Raw genomic sequence first — 10,349 nt, 5'->3', positions numbered from 1 at the left:
TTTATGGCTAATTTTGGGTCGCTGAATCCGAAAATGAACTTCGTTTTTTCTATCACCCTCCATCTTAACGAGCAACCCCTAAATTGGGGAAAACAACCCCTTATCTAATCTTATCGCTTTTCAAGGGACTTTACTAATGTTATCTGCTTCTGATTGAAGAAAACTGACGTTTTAAGGCTGTCAGGGAGAAGAGAGTGATACATTTCACTGAGGTTGAAAAGAGGTGAAAATTGAAAAAAAAAAAACATTAAAATAACAAATTTTTTCGCTTTTTATGACATGATATGGTAGCTAATGGAAAAGTTTTTAAGGGATGAATACACTGTTCACCCCCCTAATTTGTAAAGGATTAATATAACATATAATATAGGAGGGGAAGGGGGGTAAACGAGTGATACCACTCACATACCTCCTTCCTCTCTAGGAAGTGGTATAAAGAGCTGCCAAAAAAAATCTGAAGTCAGATTTGTCAAAACATTATTGTAACAGCGTTTAGGGGCTCATGATTTAACTCCGTTGTCCTCCTTACTTTTAAAGTTAGAGCTGAGACCTTTCCATTAAATAAAATGGAAAATTTGGGAAATACACTAAAAGTTACTCACCACATGTTTTGACACGCTTGGACACGTTTTAACGTGTCTTCATGTGTCTTGGCAGTCGCACTTGCTGATGTTCATCTATAAAATAAACCAGTGGTCTATTCAGTACGTCACACTCTTTCCTGCTTGTCGGGTTATAATCTTGCAAGTTTTTCTTTATGTTTCTAGCGTGTGTTCGATTTAGCGTGTTATTTTGCGAGCGATAAAGTGTTTGATCATTCAGCGATCCTACAAAAATCATCCCAATTCATTTTGTAACGCCTGTGGAGATTTAGTGTTGAACGACCAAAAGAAAGCGATGACAGCAATTGTGCAGAAATCTTATGAAGTTTATTTCTCGTGTAAAATTGGTGACCAAGACAAATCGCGGGCCCCTAAATTCTGTTGCAGCGGTTGTCATAGAATTTTTTGTGAATGGCTAAACTGGGGAAATCGTTCCCTAAATTTCGGAGTGTCAATGGTTTGAGTTGAAACCACTTGCCATTTAACGGATTGCTATTTTTGCGAAACCGACACTATGGGTTAACAAAAAAACAATCCTGAAATGATTTATCTGAATTTACCGTCAGCAATTCGCCCGGTGAAGCATACTGATGATATTCCTATCCCTAAAGCTCAAGCTACTAGCACCCGCGATGATTTTGATGTCTTAGTGAACGAAGCTACACCGGAAGTGGAAGCAGGTCCTAGCCTCCGAGATAAATATTACAGCCCTGATGTAGAAGAACCCCAGACTAGTCAAAAAGGGCACCTCATCCCATAACATGAGGACCTAAGTGATCTAATACAAGATTTAGACTTACCAAAGGGTAAAGCACAACTTCTTGGCTCGTATGTGCAGCAGTGGAATCTTTTGGCCGATAGTGTGGATGTTTCTTATTACAGAGGCAGACTGTCAACCCTCACTCAATTTTTTCAATGGATGATGAAAATGATGATCTCATTTTCTGTACTGATATTGAAGGACTGATGAGGGAATTAGCGATTAAGAATTATCCAGATCAATGGAGGCTATTCATCGACTCGTCGAAGACAAGTTTAATGATTGTTTTACTAAACAACGGCCACGATATACTTTCGGTTCCTGTTGGATATGCCACTGTTTTAAAGGAAACCCATATTCCAGATTTTTGTGGCAGCTCTGTATACCACCTCCTAAACCCCCACCTTAACCACTCGAATTTCCCCTTCCCCTCTTATATTTTATGTTATATTAATCCTTTACAAATTAGGGGGGTGAACCGTGTATTCATCCCTTAAAAACTTTTCCATTAGCTACCATATCATGTCATAAAAAGCGAAAAAATAGTTATTTTAATGTTTTTTTTTTTTACAATTTTCACCTCCTAAATCTTTTCAACCTCAGTGAAGCGTATCACTCTCTTCTCCCTGACAGCCTTAAAACGTCAGTTTTCTTCAATCAGAAGCAGATAACATTAGTAAAAGTCCCTTGAAAAGCGATAAGTTTAGATAAGGGGTTGTTTTCCCCAATTTAGGGGTTGCTCGTAAAAATGGAGGATGATAGAAAAAAACGAAGTTCATTTTCGGATACAACGACCCAAAATTAGCCAGAAACACCCTAAATTGTAGCCGGGCATTTTTTGAACTATTTTTTTGCAGAACAGTGTAATTGGTCATCATCCCTCTCACCTTTGATATTAAAAGAGTTGCTTTAAGATAGCTTACTACACGGGATAATATTGAACATAACGAGATAAGTTATGAATATACACTCACTTAAGCTACTCTCGCCTAATTCATAACTATATGTAACGGTCGGTAACGATAAAATGACCAGCTACAGTTGAAATTGCTGAATATTCACACCCCTGTAAATATTTCTGTACCAAGAACGTGATTCACAAAATTAGTAACATTGATGTCAAACTTTCCATCTCTACGTTTAAAGCATGAAGTACCGATGATACCATAGCATAAAGCACGCGAAGGCCACATTTTCCTTCTTCCCAAAGAAGCACTCCCCCATATGCTGCGATCCCTTAACCAAATTTGGTCAGAGGGTAGTTTTCCAGACCCTTGGAGGGAGTCCATAGTCGTACCCATCCTTAAACAAGGAAAAGATGGATCGGACCCAAACAACTATAGACCGATATCTCTCACCAGCTGCGTATGCAAGGTGACGGAAAGAATGGTCAACCGTCGTCTCGTTTGGTGGTTGGAGCGGCGGAACCTTCTTTCGGATATCCAGTGCGGCTTTCGACGGGGTAGGTCAACCTCCGACCATCTCGTCAGGACTGACAATTTCATTCAGGAAGCATTTCTCTTGCGGCAAAACGTAATTGGCGTGTTCTTCGACTTAGAGAAAGCGTATGACCGTGTTTGGCGGTACAATATTCTGAAGACACTTGATAAATGGGGGTGTAAAGGAAATCTACCTATTTTCATTAAAAATTTTCTGTATGCCCGAGTTTTTAAAGTTAGAATAGGTGATTATCTATCTACCTTATATCCACAAGAAAATGGAGTACCCCAGGGGTCCGTACTGAGCGTGACCCTATTTGCCATTGCGATAAACGATGGGACCGAGTGTATCCGCTCCCCAGTTATGGGCTCCTTGTTTGTTGACGACCTCGCTATTTTCTGCAGGTCATCAAAATTAACGAATGCCTCTAGGCTGATCCAGCTGACTTTGAATAAGCTCTCCGTTTGGTCTCAGAGGAATGGATTCCGTTTCTCTACTGAGAAAACGAAATGCATTCACTTTTACCGAGGACGGGGTGTACAAGCCCCACCGTCCATATATCTCAACGGTAATGAGCTTCCTTACGTTGAGAACGCCCGATTTCTGGGTATGACATTGGACCGGCGCCTGAATTGGCGCGAACATTTCCGAACTCTAAGAGACAATTGTTTTAAAGTTCTGAACATTTTACGGTTTTTATCACATTCGACATGGGGCGCAGATCGTACCTCAATGCTAATGCTGTATCGAGCGTACGCTCAAGTCTAGACTACGGATCGATTGTGTACTCATCCGCCCGTGAGACCTACATGAAACCGCTCTCGACGGTTCATAATACTGGACTGCGTTTAGCAACCGGTGCCTTCAGGACCTCCCCTGTCTTGAGCATTTACGCCGATACAGGAGAGCCTCCCCTAGTCAATTGTATAGAGACGTTGATGTGCAATTATGCCACAAAAATTTTATCTGCGCCGAACCACCCCTGTTTTAACATTATTTCTCACCCACTGCTTTTAGACCTTTTTAACCGAAAGACAGGATCCACTAAACCTCTAAGTGTTCGCTTCAGAAACCTAATCGCAGAACGCAATTTTACCTTGCCCGCCACGTACCCCACTGGGTACAGCAACGTGCCGCCGTGGTTAATTCCCCGGCCAGCTTTGAGACTTGGTCTTGCTCGCTGCTCTAAATCTACTACTATGCCGGGAGAATACCAACAACTTTTCAAGGAATTCCGCGCCGAAAACTCCGAATCTACGTTCGTATACACTGACGGTTCGAAATCGGATACCGCCTGTGGGTGCGCTGTGGTATCTCCATATCATGGAGTCCTTAAGGCAAAATTGCATCCGTACTGCTCCATTTTTACGGCTGAGCTCACTGCCATTAGGATTGCTCTCCGATCCATTAAAAACAGTGTTGCGTCATTTATGATCTGTACAGATTCATACAGTGCTCTCCAATCCATATCTCTTTATTCTCCTTGTCACCCCATTGTTCAGGACATACAAAGCACTCTGTTATCCCTGAGTAAAAAAGGGACCACTATAAGCTTCGCTTGGGTCCCTGGACATGTGGGCATACCAGGGAATGAGAAAGCAGATTCTGCAGCCAAAGATGCGCTCAGGTCTCCGGATACAGATTTTCAGTTAATGCCAGCGGAAGATTTAGGGAATGCCATGAGGGGTATGATTAGACAAAATTGGAAGACGTAATGGCTCGAAATCCAAAATAACAAACTTCGGGAAATTAAGCCCGTAATAACTGCGTGGCAGACCTCTATAAGAAATGTCCGCAGGGAGGAAGTGGTTTTAACACGCTTAAGAATTGGTCACTGCTTATTAACCCATTCATACCTCTTCACCGAAGAGAGAATACAGCCCCAATGCTTAAATTGCGATTGTCCACTAACAGTGCGATATATCCTGACGGACTGTGCAAGATATCGTACTGCACGGGTGAATCACAACCTCGGAGTCAACCTAGCTGAGGTACTAGGAGACACTCCCGAAAAAAATTCCCGACTGATAGCATTGCTACACTCAACTCGACTTTTCAATAAAATATAAGTGATACCTCTTGTAAATGATTGACACGTTAATTTCAGAACGGGCCTAATCCCCTTTATCAATACCAGTCAGTGAGTGGTGCAAAATGGCCTTAGCCGCCGACGCACCCTATAAAAGAAACACTACTACTACACATTTTCCTAAGATCTTTCTGTCATTGAAATAAATAATACTACAAACTTCCAAGTAATCATAACTGATATACCATCAGATTATAACTGTGAAATTGCGGAACGCCAGTTTGTTCCGCATAATAACCTGCAAGCCAGCGAAAAGGCAAGGGAAACTAATTTTTTTCGAGAAGTAGAATTGACTCCACAAACTTTGTCTTAAAACTTTAAAAGTCACTGTAGGTAAATTTGAAACGGAAAAGGAAGTATCTCTTTTCACTTCTTTGTGCGCATTAATTACATTACGTCCTGTAACAGTAATGACCCAAAAATTGTCACTTACATATTTATGTCACTATATGTGCTGTCCCTCCTCAGTGGGGTCTCCTCCATCATCCCAGTTGGGACTGGGTAATTGGATCCCTCTGAGCAGGAGCTTGATGGCTGGCCAATATAAGGCATAACAATTAAATCTATGGGGAAACAAAGGCACATGTAAGACTTCAGGGATATAACAAACTATAATAATACACAAATTATAATATTATGGCTAAGTATAACACATGAGACTTCACAGCTTGTGCAGTCACTGTTCACACGGGGACATAACTCCAATGCCAGAAAGTTAGCTAACGAAATAGAACGTTCAATAACCACATCATCAGATACAGCACAACTTGGAACATAATTTGAAAATATTGACTGCAGGAAAAACTTACTTTGCTCGGCTTCAGTTGACCGGCATAGGCTCTCCATCACCAAAGCCTCGTTGTGGTAATCGCATGATCCCAAAACAACATTCATGCTATTGAAATGCCTCCACGTGGAAGGACTTGATCTTGTTGTACGAAAGTTACACATTTAGTTAAAAATATCAATGATTATATTGAAGTATAAAAAATATTGACTTATAGAATACAAGTAACTAACGATAAAACAACTCACCGGATTTTATTTTCGCCTTCTCCTTTGCATATTCTGTTTTCAAATTGGCTACTTTCACCTTCAACTCCTCCCAAGTGCGGTTGTACTGCCGTATCCTCTCTCCCTCGGCATCTCCGACAAGGAAATAGAATTCCTCCGCTATCAACTTCCACACATTATTTTGTTTCACGTCTTTGCCGAACTTTCCCTGAATAAGGAAGTTTCCCCATATCCCTATGAGGACTTACACCTCCTCAGGGGAAAAGTTCGAGGATCTAGTTAATACTCCTTTACTGCTCATTCGTCACGCCAGTTCACCTCACGTATGCAATTGCTACCGAAAATCAACGGGATGAGTCAGAGGTGCGATAGGTGCTAATTAAAACACTTAAAGAGCGTTAACCGTTGTATAAAATGGTGTATATTGTATACAATTTACACGATTTATACATTGTATAAAATGTTTACACTGTACACAAATTGTGTATAGCCAAATTTGTGTACAATGTACACATTTGTATACTGTTTGTACACAGGAAATCCTCCATACGTATTCTGTACAAATTGTATCAATGGCGCTATGGTCTAGCCTTGAGACACAAATATTATTATTACATCATTTAAATAAGAATAATACAAATTAATACGTATGACATTCTTACCATTTATGTTAAAAAAGCAGATCCAGATTTTTTTGGATCGTGAGAATATGATGTGCAAAGTGCGTATCCTGTATGAAATATTCACTACGCCTAATAATTCACTAGATAGATAGTTATAAAGGTATTCTTAACAAACCTGTGGTAATTGTTCATTGACTATAATGTAGCCACTGCACACGATTTGTACATGTACACTTCGAGTAATATCGCATAAATTGTGCTCAAAGTATGGCCTTTGGTCATTAACAGCATTGAACTTATAAACTATCCCGTATCCCTAAAGGTAATTCCAGGTTTACTTACAAACACAAAAAGAATTGTCATTGAAACATTATTTACAAATTAAACAATATTTCACGATACATATTTCAAATACATTTATATTAGAAGGTATCCTCATCCTTCTGCACCTCTGGTACCTCGGCAGTCTTAGAGTCCGCAGCACCGGTGAAACTTACTAATTTCCTCACTTCATTCAACCTTCTTCCCATAGCTGATATAATGTCTGAAGTTTTTGTTAATGGACGTCCATTTGTTGTATCATTTTTGTGAACAAAAGCTGGAAAAATAATTCAGATAAGTTGTCTATTATCAAAATATGAAATGAATTATGTAACTACTAAAGAATTTCTGAATGATAAAATAGAAATAAATTGATGTAACATGTTTAATACAGTTGACCACACACAAACTGGAAACTCCTAACAGTTTCACAACCACCTGGACAATTACTACTCATTATTGAGTCAACCACAAGGAGATACTTGGAACTAGTTTTGATGAGTTCAGCTTCCAATATGAACACTACCTCTACCTGAACACTGAAGGCCCGTTTACACGACGCATTAACACATACGAGTTAATAAACGTTTGCATGAATGATTTATGTGGACCGGAAGGGGAAGAGATTTAATATATTATGCTGTATTCTACAGAATATTGACTCGCAAGTAATGGCTTTACTTACGTTTAAAAATTATGATACATAATTGTATATTTATATTGTTTATATCAGCTGTTTGTTGTTCTGATAGTTTACACAATGCCTTCGGACAGGTGGGGTAAGTCATTATTTCATTATGGTAATACGATTTATTGTGAATAAATATGGAATTTATTGCCTATATTTACTCATTTGTCCAATATAAGATGCATGTAATTCAAAATAATTACAAAATATGTTTCAAATTCATCCGTTACATCATTTTTCTTTATGTTAGCCATTAACCCCCAAAAAACACAATTTCTTCACCCTCAGGCACTACCTTCTTCACGTATGTATAAAGGAAGATCGCAGAATTTGCACGTAATCACCTGATGCCATTCGTGCTGGTGTTTTGACCAATGGTCCTGGCCCAGCAGCGGATATGGCACCGATTTATTACTTCTTAAAATAGTTTTTGGGTGATAGATTAGATTTGTTTTGCGGTGGGGGATCAGCTCCCAGGGCACTTAGACCTGTATGTCCATTGTGCTAACCACCGTAAATGGATCACCCAGAGAGGCCAATGTCCTTGACGAAGGACAAGAGGTCCCCGATGGGAAGATCTCTTACTTCCTTGGGCTCTATAAAAGGTGAGCCCAGGTGTCTGTATCGAGTCCTCATGATTGCGGGGCACTCGCATATTAGATGGGTGGTTGTTTCCTCTCCCATCTCGCACCATCTACACCTATCTGAGTCTGTTACCCCCAGTAGGTGCATATGTCTCATTACGTGATAGTGTCCCGTAAGCAGGCCTACTTTTGGGTGATAACTGAAGTATAAAAGAAAACTGGTTTAGCTCTTAGATAGGTAAACAATCGCATAAGTCATCCTCCATAAATAAATTATATTTACCTAGAAATTCTTTTCCTCCACAATTGAACATGTCCACTTACATCACTTCGAAATGCCTTTTCGTCACTGAAGATGATGAGATCCCAAAATTTAGGATCCATATCCACACTTCAATCTTGACACCTTGTTCGCTTCACTCATTGCTGGTTTTCTTGCCGGCCGGCAATTTCTTGAACCGGCTTCGTAGAGACGATTTCTCACAGTTCGTACTCTGCAATTTAAGTTTAACTGCCTCTGTATTGCTGCCGCCCAGCCAATGCTGATGGGATTATGAGTAGCACTTTGATGTATATCACCATCAACATCCTCCGTCGTACACCTAGGTCTCCATCCTCATCTCCGATTATTTAATGCCTTATCACCCTCCCTGTGGCGTTTCACACAGTAGTACACAGTACTCTTATTAATGTTCATTCTTCGCAACATTTCTGCTGCTGTTAAGCTTGCCACCTATTAAGACGACTACCTTTCCCCTCTCGCCTGGTGACAACGGCATCTCAAATAAAGATAACAGTATATCCTTCTTTATCGGAAGAAAGACGCGTATTGGCAATGAGCTCGTCAGTCCCACAAACAAAGCTAAAATTTCTTCAAAATAAACTGCATTTTGAATACGTGGCCCATCGAATGTGCTCGTTGACTATCTTTTTTTACCTCAAGAAAGCTTGCTATGGCTCGTAGTGATTGATGTCATTTCGTTGAGACATGCCAAGGAAAATTCAGAGGAACGTTTCCAATGTGCGGACATGATGCCGTCGAATGCGCCTCCATCGCCGTCTATGCGCCGCGAATCATGCTCTGGGTAGAGGGAGACTCAGTGGTCGGCCGCATACATCTACATCTACATCTACAAATTACCCTGCGAGCCACCTCTAGGGTGTTTGGCAGGGGGAAAAAATCGGGTGATCTCCGGCAGGGTCCAGTGGAAGGACGGGCGCAGGCAAATTCCAATGTGGGTCATTCCTGGGATGAGCGGTAAACTCAAGGGCCTGGCGAATTGCCTCAGCAAAAAGGGCTGGGCATGGATACATTCTATACAAATGATTAGTTTGTGGACTAATCCTACCAAACCAACCATTGCGTGGTATGCCGGGGTCTTCTTCTTCTTCTTCAAACTCAATAGTCTGATAATCAATAGGCAATTTCTTAAAATAGACAAGTCGACCATTTGGGACTGTGATATTGCCTAAACCATTGAGAAAAACCTGGATATTTGGACGGCGAAGAAAGGAGAAGAAGGCCTTGTTTGAATTTGCCTCTCCGACCAAAGAATTACAACCCACTGTAAAGGAAACCTATTAACCCGCGGAGCGATAGTGGCGGCATAATCTTTGTAGGGATACTTACTCCGCCATAGTACCTACCTATTCTAATACCCCATAATGAGATAAACAATTAAATGGTCGAAGAAAGTAATACTGTGGCTGATAGATTGTGCTCTTTTCAATGCTATAAGGGTTTATAAAACTCTAAACGTTTCAAGTAGCATTCGTTTCAAAGGATTTTTGCCTCAGATCGCCAAAGAGTGGGCACTGCACAGCCCACTGGGCAGCGAGTAAAATTCGGTTGAGTCATCCTCGGACGAAGACGGCGAAGATAAGCCAACAGCGCGCTTCCAACGTGTTAAACCAAAAATGTCTCAAAGGTGCAAAACCTTACCTCTCCATTTCTGGAGTGTCTGAGATGGGGATGCATGGGTTCCGACTTTGTCTCCTCTCTCAGCATCACCACCACTGGATGTGGAGCATTTTACCTCCCTGTTCCCCCGGCTCTGAATGATGCGCTCTAACCACCGTAACAGGTCCTACGACTCTAAAGAAAACAGCATGTAATTAGCATTTAGCACCATGCAAAAGAAAACGAGAAAGTGAGAAAAGTAACCCAAACGTGCTTCATCCCTCTGCTTCTTGTAATTCTGAACTTCTTTCTGTAATACACTGTGCTT

The sequence above is a fragment of the Ischnura elegans genome, chromosome 3 (assembly GCF_921293095.1).
Source record: "Ischnura elegans chromosome 3, ioIscEleg1.1, whole genome shotgun sequence".
NCBI classification, from domain to species: domain Eukaryota; kingdom Metazoa; phylum Arthropoda; class Insecta; order Odonata; family Coenagrionidae; genus Ischnura; species Ischnura elegans.
Note: the sequence above shows the minus strand (reverse complement) of the source record.